At 48.7% G+C, this 19,158-nt stretch overlaps 1 protein-coding gene across 2 annotated transcripts in view; it reads right to left on the bottom strand.

The window, feature by feature from the left end:
* The window catches only part of ALPL (alkaline phosphatase, biomineralization associated), a 90,511-nt gene extending 85,658 nt beyond the window's left edge, over positions 1 to 4,853 (bottom strand). Inside the window, exon 1 of one of the 2 annotated variants that reach the window (XM_038376929.1) lies at positions 4,692 to 4,853. The gene's annotated coding sequence lies outside the window, so the exon portion shown is untranslated. The remainder of the gene's footprint in view (positions 1 to 4,691) is intronic. The other variant, XM_038376930.2, reaches the window with a different exon arrangement.
* Between the last annotated feature and the right edge of the window lie 14,305 nt (positions 4,854 to 19,158).

The following is a 19,158-nucleotide window of genomic DNA, read 5'->3' as shown; positions in this document are numbered from 1 at the left end:
GCATCATCCTCACCAATGGACAAACATGGGACTCAGTGTGGCTGAAGGGAGCAGAATGAGACCCCTCCAGACAGGGGTACCCCCACCCCACCTCAAGATGAGGATCTGCATGTTGCTCCAGCACCTTCTGATCCTGGCTGATAAGGTCCCATGGCTCACGTGGCCGCCGTCAGCTCAGGGACCTTGGAAGAACCTTATCTCCAGATGGTCTGGGAGCCCCTGAATGGCAAACCATGGGTGCTCTCTATCACCAGGAAGCAAGGAAGACATGGCATATAGGGTTTCCCCTCCTGGCTGGTTTCCAAGAGAAACTAACATTATGCTAAAAACCCACCACACCTGGAGAGTTTTCACATAAAACTAAGGTGATTCAGCAAAGCTGGGGTGGAGATGGGAGGTTAGGACTGGAGCTGGAGGGCTGCAGCTCAGGAACTAAGAGCATTGGCAGAGCTGGGGAGGTGTGGGAAGCCAGTTGGGGCTGAGGTGCCCTGGCAAAGCTGGGCAGAATGGGAACCCACCCAGCACTGGAATGGAGAAGCTATTGCTGACTGATCCTACAGCAGCAGCTGTACCCCACACTAGACAGTCTGAGCACAGAGCTGCAGAACAGGGCAGAGATCCCCTGGACCCACTTTGGATCAGCTCCTGTGTGACGTGGTGCTGAAAGGCATTGCAGCCTCCTGGTCTCCAGGTGGCTCTAACTTACACTTAGAATGGCTGAGGAGCAGAGTTTCAGAAACAAATTTTGGGGGTCAGGTCAGGTCATTTTTAGAAACAAGCTCCTCCCACCTCAGCTCTTAATTTAATTCGATTCGATTCATTGATTGTTTTAAAATGCACAGGCCCCTGCAGCATCTGGTGCCTTGTGCAGATTCAACGCAGCCTCACGTTAAATTAACTGCCCACAAAGGCCAGTGCAGAGTGGTCCCCTCCTCCCAGTGCCACACACAGTCCAGATGAAATAACCCAGCCATCACCAAGAAAATGCATGGTGCACTGCCCGCCGAAGACTGTCAAGCTGCGTTGCTGGTGGAACAGTTAGAGATGGGCTGTTCTGCTGCCGAGAGCAATGCTAGTCAGAAGTCAGTCCCTTGAAGTCAACAGGCTCCCAGCAGGGCAAGATCAGAATCAGGCCTCCTACCTCCACAGCCTGACAGCACAAGCACCTTTCCAGGTAAAGGGGTCCAGAAAGGGATGTGACCTGCACTTCCATGGTTGGCTGCTGGGAACGACACCGCCGACATTAACAACTTATACTGGAAGTTATGCACTATAAGGTGGGTAGAAAGCTGGCTAGATTGTCGGGCTCAACGGGTAGTGATCAATGGCTCCATGTCTAGTTGGCAGCCGGTGTCAAGTGGAGTGCCCCAGGGGTCGGTCCTGGGGCCCGTTTTGTTCAATATCTTCATAAATGATCTGGAGGATGGTGTGGATTGCACTCTCAGCAAATTTGCGGATGATACTAAACTGGGAGGAGTGGTAGATACGCTGGAGGGGAGGGATAGGATACAGAAGGACCTAGACAAATTGGAGGATTGGGCCAAAAGAAATCTAATGAGGTTCAATAAGGATAAATGCAGGGTCCTGCACTTAGGATGGAAGAATCCAATGCACCGCTACAGACTAGGGACCGAATGGCTCGGCAGCAGTTCTGCGGAAAAGGACCTAGGGGTGACAGTGGACGAGAAGCTGGATATGAGTCAGCAGTGTGCCCTTGTTGCCAAGAAGGCCAATGGCATTTTGGGTTGTATAAGTAGGGGCATAGCGAGCAGATCGAGGGACGTGATCGTTCCCCTCTATTCGACACTGGTGAGGCCTCATCTGGAGTACTGTGTCCAGTTTTGGGCCCCACACTACAGGAAGGATGTGGATAAATTGGAAAGAGTACAACGAAGGGCAACGAAAATGATTAGGGGTCTAGAGCACATGACTTATGAGGAGAGGCTGAGGGAGCTGGGATTGTTTAGTCTGCAGAAGAGAAGAATGAGGGGGGATTTGATAGCTGCTTTCAACTACCTGAAAGGGGGTTTCAAAGAGGATGGCTCTAGACTGTTCTCAATGGTAGCAGATGACAGAACGAGGAGTAATGGTCTCAAGTTGCAATGGGGGAGGTTTAGATTGGATATTAGGAAAAACTTTTTCACTAAGAGGGTGGTGAAACACTGGAATGCGTTACCTAGGGAGGTGGTGGAATCTCCTTCCTTAGAGGTTTTTAAGGTCAGGCTTGACAAAGCCCTAGCTGGGATGATTTAACTGGGACTTGGTCCTGCTTTGAGCAGGGGGTTGGACTAGATGACCTTCTGGGGTCCCTTCCAACCCTGATATGATTCTATGATTCTATGAAGTTCTTCAGTGCAGGCACTTTATCATAGAATATCAGGGTTGGAAGGGACCTCAGGAGGTATCTAGTCCAACCCCCTTCTCAAAACAGGACCAATCCCCAACTAAATCATCCCAGCCACAGCTTTGTCAAGCCTGACCTTAAACCTTTAAGGAAGGAGATTCCACCACCTCCCTAGGTAACCCTTTCCAGCACTTCACCATCCTCCTAGTGAAAAAGTTTTTCCTAATATCCAACCGAGACCTACCCCACTGCAACTTGAGACCATTACTCCTTGTTCTGTCATCTGCTACCACTGAGAACAGTCTAGATCCATCCTCTTTGGAACCCCCCTTTCAGGTAGCTGAAAGCAGCTATCAAATCCCCCCTCATTCTTCTCTTCTGCAGACTAAACCTTCTCTTTCTATATGTTCATATAGGGCCTAGCACAGTACCACAGCACAATCAATATGAAAACACACTGTATCCCACCAAACTGGGAAACCTGTGTAATGCAAGGGAACAAACCTTGTCTCAATGGCCAGATTTTGATCTCACTGCCACTGGTGCAAGTCAAGGAAAACTCCACTGAGTTGCACTGGAGTGAGCAAGGTTAGAATCCAGCACGCATGAAGCAGATTGCCTCAAAGTGCTCAGGCTCCCATTTAGGCACCCAAAGAAGTGCCAGGTTTCCCAAATCCAGCAGCTCCCTTTGGGGGAGACAGTCAGATTTCCCAGAGCTCAGCATGCAATGTGACAAGTTCCTCGGAAAATTGCACTCTTTTCTAAAGAGCTTTCAAACCCACGTGACCCATGACAAATGTGTGGCCCCATCATACGTGCAGTTCATGGTACTAACCAGCCAGCACAGAAACCTGCCAAAAGTCAGCCAGTAAGAGCCAGCCATGAGTGGTGGGAGTGTGAGATCTGGCTTATGGCTATGTCTGCTGGGAGCAGGTCTGTCTGCTGTAGGAGACCCCTGGATCATTCAGGAGGCTTTAGCTCTGAGGGGAGGGTTAGTCCCTTGGCATCCTGAGCCCCATGCCTGCCTTACGATCAGGCTTTGAATGACTATTTGGGAGGGCTCTGGCTGTTCCCAGAGCCCTGACAGACCTGCCCATAGCGGGGTTCCCAGAGATCTCCCCTACTTGGGCCTCCACGCAGCCCTCCAGCTGGACTGAAACTTTTCCAGCCAGCATCTGACAATAACGGTTCCTGCATCCCCCAGGGCCAAACTCCCTCCAATCAGTCTCTGTGGGGACTGGATCACCAATCTGCCTCCCACCCTAGATAGAGAGAGAGAGCGCGCGCGCGCGAGCGAGCTCTAAGGGGCATCAGTTACTGGTGGGAGCCTGGCACAGTGCATTAGTACTGGCAAGCACAGCACCACCAGTCCCCAGCTTTGGTAGTTCCCTTCTGCATCCTGGCATACTCCCCCAAGGGTGGCTTCTTTGGAGCATCTGCCCCAATTCTGTGGGGGGCTATTTTGCAACCTTAAATCTTGTCATGATTTAATGACAGCCCTGGCATTTCTGGGAGCCCACTTCAAGCCTGAGGACCACCCGGCTCCTTGCAAACCCACTGGCTGGCATGTGAACCCATCTGACCCACACATTCCAGCAGCTCCGAGCCAGAGCCTCCCCTGGGAGCAGAATTAACTGCAAATCACACACCCTGCCAACAGCCCAACTTCACTGCCAACCTTTCCTCCATGCAAAGGGGGGCTGCCCAGCGCCCTGGGATGAGACGGGCAGCATCAAAGCAGCGTCCAGACAGGCTGGGAATCGCCCACGAGAACTTCCACTAAACTCCCTAGCTCTCCGGAGCGCCAGTACTGGGCGAGGGCTTTCAGGAGCAACCTGGCACCGCTCACAGCCACAAGCCTCCGGCGTCTCTCTCCCCGCAGATCGGGGCAGTAGCAAGTCGTTTGTAGTTGCAAGATTCCCAGAGGGCCGCCGCCAGAGGGGGAGCGAGGGGGGCGATCCCCACCCCTGGCCGGGGTAGTCCCGCTGCTGACTCCCGGACTCGTGCATTCCCCGACCCGTCCCGCTGTGGGGCACCGCTTCCCCCGTCCCGGCGAGGAGGGATGGACCCCGGGGAGGGGAGGGCGGAGAAGAAGCCTGGGCACAGAGCCAGCCCCCGAGGGGCCGACGCCCCGGCGAACTCGGCGTTCGCTGCCCGGGCGCAGAGCCCGCCGCAGGGGCCCCGTCCAAGTTCTGCTCTTCGAGCCGCCCGCACCCAAGAGCCGCGCGGGGCCCCGCGGAGCGAACGGCCGATGAGGAGCGCGGGGCTCGGCTGCTAACCAGGCGCCTCCCCGCCGCGCCGCGCCGCGCCGCGCCGGCCGAGAAGCCGCCCCAGGGCCGGGCCCTACCTGCAGGGGCCACACGGCGGCGCTGCAGAACGCGCCGACTTCCAGCCTCGGCTCCGGGAGCCTCCGCCCGGCCGGCCCAGCTACGAGGGAGCCGGGCGTCCCGCGCGGCCCTTTAAAGCCCGGGAGCTGCTAGCCGGCCCGGCCCCGCCCCCGCTCGGCTCCGCCCCCGCCCCGCCCCCGCTCGGCTCCGCCCTGGCCCCGCCCCCGCCCCGGCTCGGCTCCGCCCCCGCCCCGCCTCGGCTCCGCCCCGGCCCCGGCCCCGCCCCGATGAGCTGCCCATCAAAGGGCCTGGCGCACACCACTGCCCCCTGCTGGGCCTGGCGGGGCGCGCTCCAAGGGGCGGACACGCCGGCGCCTGCACCTGGCCCGGGACTCGGCCCTGTTCCCGCAACGGGTCCCGCGGGGATTTCCCCCACCGCTCCCCGGATTTCCCCAGGGCCCCGCCCCCCAGCTAGCAGCGCTGCCCATGGCCATTTGAATTGAAATGGAAACATTATAAAAACCTACACGGTATGTACCTGAGAAAGCAAAATGGGATTGAGAAGTCTGAACAAAGAGCAGCTTCTTCACACGGGTGTTGTTTAGGACAATTGCACATTGGTTTCGGCTACATTGGCCTACGTAATCATTTCCACTTATGACTTGTCAGCCAGCTCTGACTGAGCTCTTCCCTGACGGCTCCGGATGAGCCGGGCTGGGGGGAGACTTCGGGGCCGGACTGCATTTACGTGGACTCACCTACTCTGCCGAGGTATCCGGCACACAGAGCCCTGCTGCCCAAGGGATTCATTTTGGCTGGTGCTGGGTTACAAATCACTTTGAATGTGGGGGTCGTGAACTGTTGTTCTCCTTATCGCCTGAGTAGAGGGCAGCAGACCTGTGCAGAGCCTGCCTGAATGAGGGGGTCTCCCTCAGGGCTTAATTTGTGCCAGGGCTTGCCAGGGCTGAGCCCCGTCACCTCCAGGCTTGGCCGTTCAGAGCCTGGGCTTCCCACATCAGATATGAAAGTAACAAACTTGCTTGAGCCCCAGTACCTCTTTCCGTACAGAGTAAGCCCTGGTCACCCTCAACTGAACTGCACTCGCTAAGCAGGAGGGTTGGATGCCAGATCCCAGTGAGGGGGCAGGGGGTGAACAGATGGTTTGCTTGGTGGTGTGGGCTCTGCCTAAGAGACACAGGCACTATCTGACCTGCCCCTCTCTCCTGTTTAGCGGGAGAGCTGATTAGGCTCTATAGAGAGTCTTTTGGTTTGTTAAGTGACCACTAGAGCTGAATTCACTGATAATCAGATCTAAGTGCTTAGACCTGCTGCAGGGGACAGTGTTTCTGTAGAAGAAACAGCCCAGCCTGCACTAGCAGCGAGGTTCCCCCACTGAGAGCTGAAATCGCTGAGAGCTGGTGGAACCTCAGGAGACCGACTGGCAGAGGTCACGGTGGCAGCAGAAGGTGATGGTGCAGAGCCATTGGGGACGGAGCGGTGGAGTGAACAGCAGCACAATGAACAACAGCAGCCAGAGCATTTGTTTGTTGGACTATGTTTTAGTGACTTCACTCCAGAATGCTAGATTTGTGGCTAGGAAACTGACATAAATATACATTTCCTAACAGGCCAAGATTTTTTAAATGCATTATTTGCCAAGGCATTATCTCACATCATCGCTATCTTGAGAAGTCATTATCTTGGGGAAACAACAAGGAGTCCGGTAGCAGCTTAAAGACTAACAGATTTATTTGGGCATAAGCTTTTGTGAGTAAAAAAACAACTTCTTCAGATGCATGCAGTGAAAATTACAGATGCAGGCATAAATATATCGACACAGTAAGAGAAGGGAGTTACCTTACAAGTGGAGAACCAGTGTTGACAGGACCAATTCAATCAGGGTGAATGTGGTCCACTCCCAGTAATTGATGGGGAGGTGTCAATACCAAGAAACGGAAAGTTGCTTTTGTAGTGAGCCTATTCAAGCCCAAATTAATGGTGTTAAATTTGCAAATGAATTGTAGCTGTGCAGTTTCTCTTTGAAGTCTGTTTTTGAAGATTTTTTGTTGAAGGATGGCTACTTTTAAATCTGTTATAGAATGTCCAGGGAGATTGAAGTGTTCTCCTACTGGCTTTTGTATGTTACCATTCCTGATGTCTGATTTGTGTCCATTTATTCTTTTACGTAGAGACTGTCCATTTTGGCCAATGTTCGTGGCCAAGGGGCATTGCTGGCACATGATGGCATATCACATTAGTAGATGTGCAGGTGAATGAGCCCCTGATGGTGTGGCTCATGTGGTTGGGTCCTCTGATGGTGTCGCTAGAGTAGATATGGGGACAGAGTAGGCAACAGGGTTTGTTACAGGGATAGGTTCCTGGGTTAGTGTTTCTGTGGAGTGTTGTGTAGTTGCTGGTGAGTATTTGCTTCAGGTTGGGTGTCTGTCTGTAAGCGAGGACTGGCCTGCTCCCAAAGTCTGTGAGAGTGAGGGATCATTTTCCAGGATAGGTTGTAGACTGTTGATGTGTTGGAGAGGTTTTAGCAGGGGGCTGTATGTGATGGCCAGTGGTGTTCTGTTATTTTCCTTGTTGGGCCTGTCCTGTAGTAAGTGACTTCTGGGTACCTGTCTCGTTCCGTCAATGTTTCCTTACTTCCCCAGGTGAGTATTGTAGTTTTAAGAATGCTTGATATCTTGGGGAGTTTCTGTACTAAACTTTTTTATTATTATAATTAATTTTTATGTAAGAACAGCCATATTGGGTCAGACCAAAGGTCCATCCAGCCCAGTATCCTGTCTTCTGACAGTGGCTAATGCCAGGTGCTTCAGAGGGAATAAATAGAACAGGGAATCATTGAGTGATCCATCCCCTGTCGTTCCAGAGGCTAGGGTCACTCAGAGCATGGTGTTGCATCCCTGCCCATCCCAGCTAATAGCCATTGATGGACCTAACCTCCATGAACTTATCATGTTCTTTTTTGAACCCTGTTATAATTTTGGCCTTCACAACATCCCTGGCAAAAAGTTCCACAGGTGACTGTGCATTGTGTAAAAAAAAAAAAAAAAAAAAGGACTTCCTTTTGTTTGTTTTAAACTTGCTGCCTGGTTCGTGTGTTAAGTGAAGGGATAAATAACACTTCCTTATTAATTTTTCTCCACACCAGTCAAGATTTTTTAGGCCTCTATCATATCCCCCCTTAGTCATCTCTTTTCCAAGCTGAAAAGTCCCAGTCTCTTAATCTTTCCTCATATGGAATCTGTTCCAGACCCCACATCATTTTTTGTTGCCTTTCTCTGTACCTTTTCCAGTTCCAATATATCTTTTTTGAGATGAGGTGACCAGAATTGCATGGCACACGCAGTATTCAAAATGTGGGCATATCATGGATTTATGTAGTAAAAGTAGAGGAGCTTGGTTTGCCAGATCAATCAGCCAAGCCAATACTGATAACCTACATGAAAAGGCTGCAAAACACCACGCCTCTGGACTGCATGGACATGCATAATTCCTTTATAAGCCAGTCACTGTCAAAGCCAATTTTAGAAGTACTTAATAAGGCTGTTAAGAATGCTGGATACATAACTCTGTTTATGTGAACCAAAATGGCTGTTGCATTACACTTTCTATTTAAGCAAGAGATACCACACACAGCAAACTGGAGGCCAATTCTAAGTGCATTGTCACTTGTTAATCATAGAATATCAGGGTTGGAAGGGACCTCAGGAGGTCATCTAGTCCAACCCCCTGCTCAAAACAGGACCATTCCCCAATTTTTGCCCCAGATCCCTAAATGGCCCCCTCCAGGATTGAACTCACAACCCTGGGTTCCCTGAGCTATCCCTCCCCATTATCCCTGAAGTTGGACACTGGTTCTGAACAAGACTGGCAAATGCTTGCTATATTTCTGCAAAAAACTCAGCTGATTGTCTAGAAGCATGCAGTGCAACAGTGAAAGACTCAGCGGTTGAAAAAGTGAAGAACTCTCTCATCATATTCAAAATATATGCACACATGGCTGATGAAGCACCAGTGCAAACATGCATCAAGTGTTAAGTCAGTGCGTATGCTATCTTGCTGTCCATGGTAGGCCATAGATGTATTCTAGATGTTCAGGTAAGAGAAGACACATCAGCTGCATCTGTGACATCTTAGAAGAGTTAAATGCTTGTAAATTGAACCCCAGACAGATGGCTGCTTGTGCATTTGGTGGAGCTACAAACTTCTCTGGAAGACATAGTGGACTACAAGCTTTGCTCAGAGAAAAGTAAAGGAGTACTTGTGGCACCTTAGAGACTAACAAATTTATTAGAGCATAAGCTTTCGTGAGCTACAGCTCACTTCATCGGAGGCATTTGGTGGAAAAAACAGAGGGGAGATTGATATACGCACACAGAGAACATGAAACAATGGGTTTATCATACACACTGTAAGGAGAGTGATCACTTAAGGTTTCAGAGTAGCAGCCGTGTTAGTCTGTATTCGCAAAAAGAAAAGGAGGACTTGTGGCACCTTAGAGACTAACAAATTTATTAGAGCATAAGCTTTCGTGAGCTACAGCTCACTTCATCGGATGCATTTGGCTATCCTTCAACAAAAAAGCTTCAAAAACAGACTCCAACGAGAGACTGCTGAATTGGAATTAATTTGCAAACTGGATTCAATTAACTTAGGCTTGAATAGAGACTGGGAATGGATGAGTCATTACACAAAGTAAAACTATTTCCCCATGTTATTTCTCCCCCCCACCCCACCCCACCCTCCACTGTTCCTCAGATATTCTTATTAACTGCTGGAAATAGCCTACCTTGCTTGTCACCATGAAAGGTTTTTCTCCTTCCCACTCCCCCCCCCCCCCCCCGCTGCTGGTGATGGCTTATCTTAAGTGATCACTCTCCTTACAGTGTGTATGATAAACCCATTGATATACACACAGAGAGAACATGAAACAATCTCCCCTCTGTTTTTTCCACCAAATGCATCCGATGAAGTGAGCTGTAGCTCACGAAAGCTTATGCTCTAATAAATTTGTTAGTCTCTAAGGTGCCACAAGTACTCCTTTTCTTTTTGCGAATACAGACTAACACGGCTGCTACTCTGAAATCAGAGAAAAGTGTAACCCTAATCTCTCCTATACACACTACAGAGGCCATCTACTCCAGCTAATGCTAGTATGAGCTGCAGACTCTTCAAAAGACATTGAAAAGCCATACATTTAATGGCTTTTTATACTTTTTTTTTTTTCAGCAAGAGTCCAAAAGGACTGAACAGCTTGGAAACAAATAGAAGATACACTGGGACTGAAGTTCAAATTAGTCCAACCTGGGAAAACCCATTGGCTTTCTCATGAGCAATCCTTGGCTGTTATCTTAAAATTACTGCAACTGTTATTATCGGCTTTTGAAAGTATCTACCGAGATGGGACAGATCTAAATAGTGAGGCTGGTGGACTACTTTTGCTACTAAGTTCAGAGAAGACTATCGCCGTTATCTCTCTTGAAAGTCTTCTGTTGAAACCACTTGAGTCACTAAACAATGTCATCCAGGCATCTGCTACAGCGGTAGTAGATTTTTGTCCAGCAATAGAAGCTACTCTTGCATCAATCAGAGAGAGATCCATTGAAAATGTACTGGAAGAAGCAAAGACTTCAGTCCAGAAGTTTACTAATGAAGGTACTTATATTGATTCCTTACGTGAAGAGGACAAGAAGTGTTTGTTAGCCAGTTGAAAAAGTACACAGACTTGATTCTTACAAATCTACAATAACGATTTCTGGATTCTACTCAACCTCTACGTAGCTTTTACAGATGTCTGTTTTATAAAACACCGACAGCTGAGTGGAGTGTGGCACCACCAGCAATGGGGCTGCCATGTGCTCAGGGCAGAATAGAGAATTTTGAACACAGAGTGGAAAATCATATGACGAATGAATGAAAATTTAACTTCAACTTCTTCTTTATCGTCACTACTGGTTCGACCCAACCTTTGTGCTCTGTTTCCTGGGCTGAAAGAAATAGGAATTCATCTCTTGCTATTCCCAGTCACAACAACTACAGTTGATCATTCTTTTTCCCCATTGAATAGAATTTTGAATTCTGAAAGAAGTCGCCTTTTGCCTGAATATGAGCATATCATGAAGGACTGGAAGTACCAGACACACAAGAAGACACCAAAGAGTTGTGCAAAATTACAAGAAGAAACCAAGAAGGATGTAGATGTCATGCTTCATAGTAGGCTTGAGTAGCCAACTTTAATTTCTGTGATGATTTTAAAGCATGAGTTACATCTAATAAAATAGTCTTTGAAACATTTTTCAGCTTTTACTATAGTGCCATGCAGCCCCCCTTCACCCTCACAGTCTCAACTCTCGTTGGCACACACACACGTATATTCGAACACCCCGCCCCCCCCCAATTTCAATTCCTGGGGAAAATTCTGGGTCCCGCTGTCCCCCACCTGCACCTTTCAGAGAGACAGTGTGGAGATGGCTGGGGGAGGAGCCCCAACCTCCAGCCCACTGACATGAATGCAGCACTTGTGGAGGAGCAGCTGGGACCAGATGGGGAAACACAGATGCTGCTCTGCTCCCATCCATTCTTTCCTGGATTCTTCCCCCCTCATTATTTAGCACCGAGGGACATCTGCCCAGAGGACGGATCCTTGCTTCTTAGGTGGCCCTGAATTTCTCCAGCGCAAACACCCCCCACACCCTTACCGATGCCGCCCATCAGTATCCTGATACTGCTGCAGCCTGAATCACCATGTGGAGGTTGCATGGAGCAGCTGTCCCTCAGCCCCGCTCTGATGGCGTTTATTGTTACCACTGTTTAATGCTGATATTCCAGTACACAAGCAGGGAGTGAGGGCCAGATCCTGCCATGGGGTGAAGTGCTGTCCCTGTGCTGCTCCCACCAAAAGCCAGCTGGTAAGAGCCACCCATCAGGGCTGTGGCAGTAGCCTGAGGAGACAGTCCCTGTCCCAGGGGGCTTAGAACCTACCAGATCACTTTTGTCCACGTTTCCATTTCAACAATGGTAGCGTTCCCAGAGGCCCCAAATCAGATTAGGGGCCCCATTGTGCTAAGCACTGTACACAGGCATGAAAAAGGCAGCCTCTGCCCCAAAGAGACTGAAATAGACAAGGTGGGGCAGAGAGAGAAGAGGCACCAAGAGAAGACTTGCCCAAGGTCACCTAGCAGTTCAGTAGCAGAGCTAAAGCAAGAACCCCAGTCACCTGATTCCTATCCCATTGCAGTAGACCGGGGCAGGCAAACCTTTTGGCCTAAAGGCCACATTGGATTTCCGAAATTATATGGAGGGCCGGTTAGGGAAGGCTGTGCCCCACGCCCCATATCTGACACCCCACCGCTTCTCGCCTCCTGATGGCCCCCCGGGACTCCTGCCCAATCCAACCCCCCTGTTCCCTGATGGCGCCCCAAGACCCATACCCCATCCACCCCCCTCCCTGCCCAGCTCTCTGGCCCCTGACTGCCCCCAGATGCCCCACCACCCCATCCAACCCCTCCTCTCATTCCTGACTGCTCCCCCCAGGACCCCTACCCCATCCAACCACCTCTTCTCCCTGACCGCCCCCTGAACCTCCCACCCCTGACTGCCCCTGCTGCCCCATCCAAACCCTCATCTCCTTCCTGACTGCCCCCCTGGGACCCCTGCCCCCATTCAACCCCCCTGTTTCCCGCCCTCTGACCGTCCCAACCCCTATCCACACCACTGGCCCCTGACCACCACCCCAAACTCCCCTGCCCTCTATTCAACCCCCTCCGCTCCCTGTCCCCTCACCGCACTGCCTGGAACACCAGGACAGGCAGCCGTGCTGCGCAGCTCAGAGCACCAGGTCAGGCCGGGCTCTGCAGCTGCACTGCCCCAGGAGCTCGCAACCCACCCCCCCCCCCCCCACGCCCAGAGCATTGTGCTGACTGCGCAGTGAGCAGAGGCTGCGGGGGAGCAGGAGCAGCAGAGGAGGGGCCGGGGCGAGCCTCCCGGGCCAGGAGCTCAGGGGCCAAGCGGGAAGGTCCCGCGGGCCGTAGTTTGCCCTCCTCTGCGCTAGACAATGCTGCCTATCACAGTGAAAAAGGTCATGAAGAGAATAGTGCATTTCAGACAGCAATCACTGATTGATTATTCTACTGGGTGCCCAGACACTGAGGTGAAGGTGTGTTAGAAATGCCCAAAGATAGACTCCTAAAGCACCCCTCGCTGTAATAGCTAGGTACTAAAATCAGCTTCAGTTCTTCATTGCAATTTATCAAGGAGTCAGTCCAGCCTCAGTTCTTTAAGGATTAGTTATGCAGCAAGGGCTGGTTGCATTGGTCAGCCAGGATTAGAACTGGGACAAAGGAAAGTATTCTGGGATATGGCTCTCCAAGCTGTGTTAAGTCAAGACCATGATAAAGAAGTACATCTGGTTTTATATTTGTCCAGAAAAGTTGTTCCATAAGGAGTAAAAAGCAGAAATATTCAGCCATGGCAATGGAGCTCCAAGATATCACTTCCTTGGTAGCCAGTGCATCCTAGTGACACATCATAATTCACCGTAGTAGTGGCAGTGGATGAGGGTTAAGAGCAGTTGTTCTACAAGGAGCTTCACATCTGTATCATCCCACAATGAATCAGACACTGGGAAGCCAACACAAAATCCCTATTTCCCTCTCTTCTTATGGGTTGTAAACAGGCATTTGATGCCAAAAGGAGGCAACCACCTCCCATGACAGGTGGGAGCCCCTGGCTAGCTAGTCTGGCGGTACTTTGAAATACACTCACTTCACAAGCCCCTGAGCAGGAAACAGAATGGCAGCTTCATGGGAGCTCAGGGCATGGTGAGATTGTGTGTGTTTTGCACATGTGCAAATGGACAGGAGTAGATATTTTCTTTGGCAGGCTAGTGGATTTGTGTGGCTTGTTTCATCCTCTAGGCATCTTTGACTTGCCTTTACAGGCAAGTTTGTATCCTTTGCTGGGGGAGGTTATGGGGAAAAGGTATTTAAAAGATTCTGTAGTTTGAAGTAGACCCTTTGAGCCAATAAGGAGCCGTTTGTTGTTTGGGGATGATAAATTAAAAAATAATATAAGATATTATGGCTCAGAGGATAGGATAAAGGGGAGAGAATCAGGAGCATAGCTCTGGCCTGACCCTTTGTGTGACCTTAGGTGAGTCATTTCCTTGCTCTATGCCTCAGTTTCCCCATCTTTAACATGGGGATGATGATAATGACCCTTTTTTATGAAGTGCTTTGAGATCTTCAAATATAAAGCATGACATCTTTTTGTTGTGTGTCTTCCAGCGCCTAGCACAGGAGAGTCCTGGTGCATGACTAGGGGTCCTACGTGCTACCGCAAGACAAATAATTAGTGGTAATTTATTATCTAGCCAGCAGAAAATTGATAATATATTTAGCAAACCTCAGTGGTTGTGCTGGAGAGAGTTGGTGTAGAATGTTGTTACAAGGGAGGTTCCTTATTTGTTCTTTGCTTCTGGGTTTGTTTTCTTAAGCAGCAATGTAATCAGCTCAGTTTGGGAAACTTACTCTGAGCATCATCCTTCCTGTAACTGAAGGGCTTAGGGCATGACTAGATGCTAGGTCAACGGCGCTGTGCACTTAGATCTCAGCTCAGTAAGCTTTGGAGATATGTAGTGTACGTGCCTTCCAGGACTGGAGTATGAAGGCTTGGACAATGCCAAAGCTGTAAAGTGCCTGGAAATGTAACACTCTTTTGAGGTGAGATCTGAACTCCTAGCAAATGATTGCTCGATCCAAGGTTCTCCCCTACAACCATTTCTTCTATGAGGTCTTCACTACTCACCAAAACCAAATCTAAAATGGCATCCCCTCTTGTTGGTTCAGCAACTACTTGGTGAAGGAATCTATCAGCTATCACATCTAGGAAAATCTGAGCCCTATTATTATTACTAGCACGTGTCCTCTAGTCTGTATCTCGGACATTAAAGTCTCCCATGATCACACAATTCCCGTTAGTATTTACTTCATTAAAAACATTAAAGAGATCTCTATCCATATCCAGATTGGATCCCAGCGGTCTATAGCACTATCCCCAAGCACTATTCCAGGGGAGGCTCTAGTAGCTTTCTTCCCTAATGTGATTTTTGCCCAGACTGTCTTATCCATTCCATCACTTCTTTAGTCATACCTGATTAATCTAATTGCCTTCTATGACAAGATAACTGGCTCTATGGATGAGGGGGAAGCAGTGAACATCTTATTCCTTGACTTTAGCAAAGCTTTTGACACTGTCTCCCACAGTATTCTTCCCAGCAAGTTAAAGAAATATGGGCTGGATGAATGTACTATAAGGTGGATAGAAAGCTGGCTAGATCGTCGGGCTCAACGGGTAGTGATCAATGGCTCCATGTCTAGTTGGCAGCCGGTATCAAGTGGAGTGCCCCAAGGGTAGGTCCTGGGGCCGGTTTTGTTCAATATCTTCATTAATGATCTGGAGAATGGCGTGGATTGCACCCTCAGCAAGTTTGCAGATGACACTAAACTGGGAGGAGAGGTAGATACGCTGGAGGGTAGAGATAGGATACAGAGGGACCTAGACAAATTGGAGGATTGGGCCAAAATAAATCTGGTGAGGTTCAACAAGGACAAGTGCAAAGTCCTGCACTTAGGATGGAAGAATCCCAGGCACCGCTACAGACTAGGGACTGAATGGCTAGGCAGCAGTTCTGCAGAAAAGGATCTATGGGTTACAGTGAACGAGAAGCTGGATATGAGTCAACATTTTGCCCGTGTTGCCAAGAAGACCAATGGCATTTTGGGATATATAAGTAGGGGCATTGCCAGCAGATTGAGGGACGTGATCATTCCCCTCTATTCGACATTGGTGAGGCCTCATCTGGAGTACTGTGTCCAGTTTTGGGCCCCACACTACAAGAAGGATGTGGAAAAATTGGACAGAGTCCAACGGACGGCAACAAAAATTATTAGGGGACTGGAACACATGACTTATGAGGAGAGGCTGAGGGAACTGGGATTGTTTAGTCTGCAGAAGAGAAGAATGAGGGGGGATTTGATAGCTGCTTTCAACTACCTGAAAGGGGGTTCCAAAGAGGATGGATCTAGACTGTTCTCAGTGGTAGCAGATGACAGAACGAGGAGTAATGGGCTCAAGTTGCAGTGAGGGAGATTTAGGTTGGATATTAAGAAAAACTTTTTCACTAGGAGGGTGGTGAAGCACTGGAATGTGTTACTTAGGGAGGTGGTGGAATCTCCTTCCTTTGAAGTTTTTAAGGTCAGACTTGACAGAGCCCTGGCTGGGATGATTTAGTTGGGGATTGGTCCTGCTTTGAGCAGGGGGTTGGACTAGATGATCTCCTTAGGTCCCTTTCAGCCCTGATATTTTATGATTCTTTGATTCTTATTTCTTTACAGTCTACCTCATCATTGATATACAATGTTACTCCACCACCTTTGCCTTTATTTCTGTCTTTCCTAAACAGCACTTACCCTTCAATACCCATCCTCCAGTCATGACTACTATTCCACCATGTTTCTGTTATCCCTACAGGTTTCACTTCCTGTACCAGTAACTCTAATTTCTCCATTTTGTTACCTACGCTCCTCGCATTGGTGTACAAACATCTTAATTTTTGCTGTTTGGCTTCGCTCACATTCTTTACCCGATTGGGCACAGACATTCTACTGCCAGTATCACCTATTAGACTGGTATCTACACTACGCTTCCTCCTTATGTCCATTCTCCTACCCATGGCTGTATCCTTTCTTATTTCGTTTTCTTCCCTCTCAATGATAAAATCTGGCGAGGAGATTACCTAGACATCTCCCAACCATCTCTCCCAAATTCTTAGTTTAAAGATCTCTTAATCAGTTGTGCCAGCCTCCATCCTAGAAGTCTATTTCCCTCCCTACTCAGGTGAACTCTATCCTGAGAGAACTGTCTTCTGTCCATGAATGCCTCCCAGTGGCCATACATCCCAAAGCCCTCCTTGTAGCACCACTGCCTAAGCCATCTGTTGACAGTCATAATCTTGTCACACCTTTGTTACCCTTCTCTAGGAACAGGAAGGATCCCACTAAAGATCACCTGAGCCTCAATTTCCTTAAGCGTCTTCCCCAGCCTAGCATAGTCTCCCTTGATACGTTCCAGTGAGAATCTAGCCGTATCATTTGTTCCCACATGAAGGACAATCAATGGATTCTTTCCTGCTCCATTTCCCCATCTATAAAGTGGGAATAAGGACCCTCAACAGCAACACAGGGGGGTTGTGACGCTCAAGTAATGAGTGTTTTTTACGTGCTTGGAGATTCTCAGGGTCTGACAGTGACCTTGTTTCCAAAAAGCAGGGTGCTTCTGTAGTGACGGTTTTTAGGCTCACAAAACTCTCCTGTAAAAGACAAAAGCATGCTTTTTAAAAGATGCACTCTAATGTTGCTCCCTCTGGCTCTGACTCAGCAGTGACCTAGGTGTATTTCTCAAAGTATTGGGCAATTTGTCAGTTCCTTGGCATCTGAATGCATTTATCATGACACATGGAGCAAGCATCATTAAGATATACTGGGAGCCAAGAAACAGCTGTCCTAGTGTCAGCATTCATTTGAATTTTCTCTTCACTACAAACACAGTACATTATACTGAGCACTCATTCCACTGGACTGTTTGTCTCTGGACCGTTTGTCCACTGGACTCTCTGCAATTTGTCCACATCCTTTCTGTAGTGGGGGGCCCAAAACGGGATGCAATACTCCAAATGTGTCCTAACCAGTGCCAAACAGAGGGAAATAATCACTACCTTTGATCTGCTGGCAACACTCCTACTAATACAGCCCAATATGCCATTAGCTTTCTTGGCAACAAGGGCACATTGCTGACTCATATCCAGCTTCTTGTCCACTGTAATCTTAATCCCCAGGTCTTTTTCTGCAGAACTGCTGTTTAGCCAGTTGGTCCCCAGCCTGTAGCAATGCATGGGATTCTTCCATCCTAAGTGCAGGGACTCTGCACTTGTCCTTTTTGAATCTCATCAGATTTCTTTTGGCTCAATCCTACAATTTATCTAGGTCCCTCTGGACCCTATCCCTACCCTCCAGCATATCTACCTCTCCACCCATCTTAGTGTCATCCATGAACTTGCTGAGGGTGCAATCATTCACATCATCCAGATCATTCATGAAGATGTTGAACAAGACCGGCCCCAGGACCGACCCCTGGGGCACTCCGCTTGATACCGGCTGCCAATTAGACATCGATTGATGTCTGTTGATCACTACCTGTTGAGCCCGACAGTCTAGCCAGCTTTCTATCCATTTTATAGTCCATTCATCCAATCCATACTTTTTTAACTTGCTGGCAAGAATACTGTGGGAGACTGCATCAAAAGCTTTGCTAAAGTCAAGGTAAATTACATCCACTACTTTCCCCATATCCACAGAGCCGGTTATCTCATCATAGAAGGCAATCAGGTTGGTCAGGCATGACTTGCCCTTGGTGAATCCATGTTGACTCTTCCTGATCACCTTCTTCTCCTCCAAAGAGGAGCTGCAAAATGGATTTTATGATTTTTCCAGGGACTGAGGTGAAGATGACTGGTCTGTAGTTCCCCAGATTCTCCTTTTTTAGAGATGGGCACTATATTTGCCTTTTTCCAATCATCCGGGACCTCCCCTGATCGCCATGAGTTTTTAAAGATAGTGCCCAATGGCTCTGCAATCACATCAGCCAAATCTTTTTCAGAATCACTGCTTCCCAGGATAAAATCCCTCACTGTGTAAGTATGGCCAACATTCTTTTTTCCTAGATGTAGACATTTATATTTATCCATATTAAAATGCATATTTTTTACTTGCACTCAGTTTACCAAATGACCCAGATCACTCAGAATCAGTGACCTCTTAGTTATTTACCACTTCCCCAATTTCTGTGTCATCTGCAAACTTTATCAGTGATGATTTTATGTTGTCTTCCAGGTCATTGATAAAAACATTAACTAGGGTTTCAGATGTCATTAGTATTTGTTTTCTAGTAACACCTCTGGCCTCCTTTGTGTGTGGCCCTTTACAAATGCAGAGCAAGAGAAAGTCCTTGTTCTGGAGAGGCTGGTTCTCCATGGGAAAGTTAAACTGGTCTTTAGGTTGTGTCTTCACTAGAAGTGCTGCAGCTGCACCACTGTAGTGCTTCAGTGAAGACATTCACTACAGTAACAGGAGGGGATCTCTCCCTTGCTGTAGTTAACCACCTCACCAGGATATGGTAGCTCGGTCTGTTGATTTTTCACACCCCTGAGTGACATAGCTGGATCAACCTAACTTTTTAGTGTAGACCTGTCCAAAGGTGTCAATATAAACCAATGTAGGGCTGGTCTACACTGAAAAGTTACATCGACGTACCTACGTCTCTCAATGTTGTGAAAAATCACTTGAGAGACCTACTTAATCCAACCTAAACCCTAGTGAAGACAGTGCTAGGTCAACAGAAGAATTCTTCCATCGTCCT

Source organism: Dermochelys coriacea, chromosome 18 (genome assembly GCF_009764565.3).
Source record: "Dermochelys coriacea isolate rDerCor1 chromosome 18, rDerCor1.pri.v4, whole genome shotgun sequence".
NCBI classification, from domain to species: domain Eukaryota; kingdom Metazoa; phylum Chordata; order Testudines; family Dermochelyidae; genus Dermochelys; species Dermochelys coriacea.
Note: the sequence above shows the minus strand (reverse complement) of the source record. Positions and strands in the feature narration are given on the sequence as shown.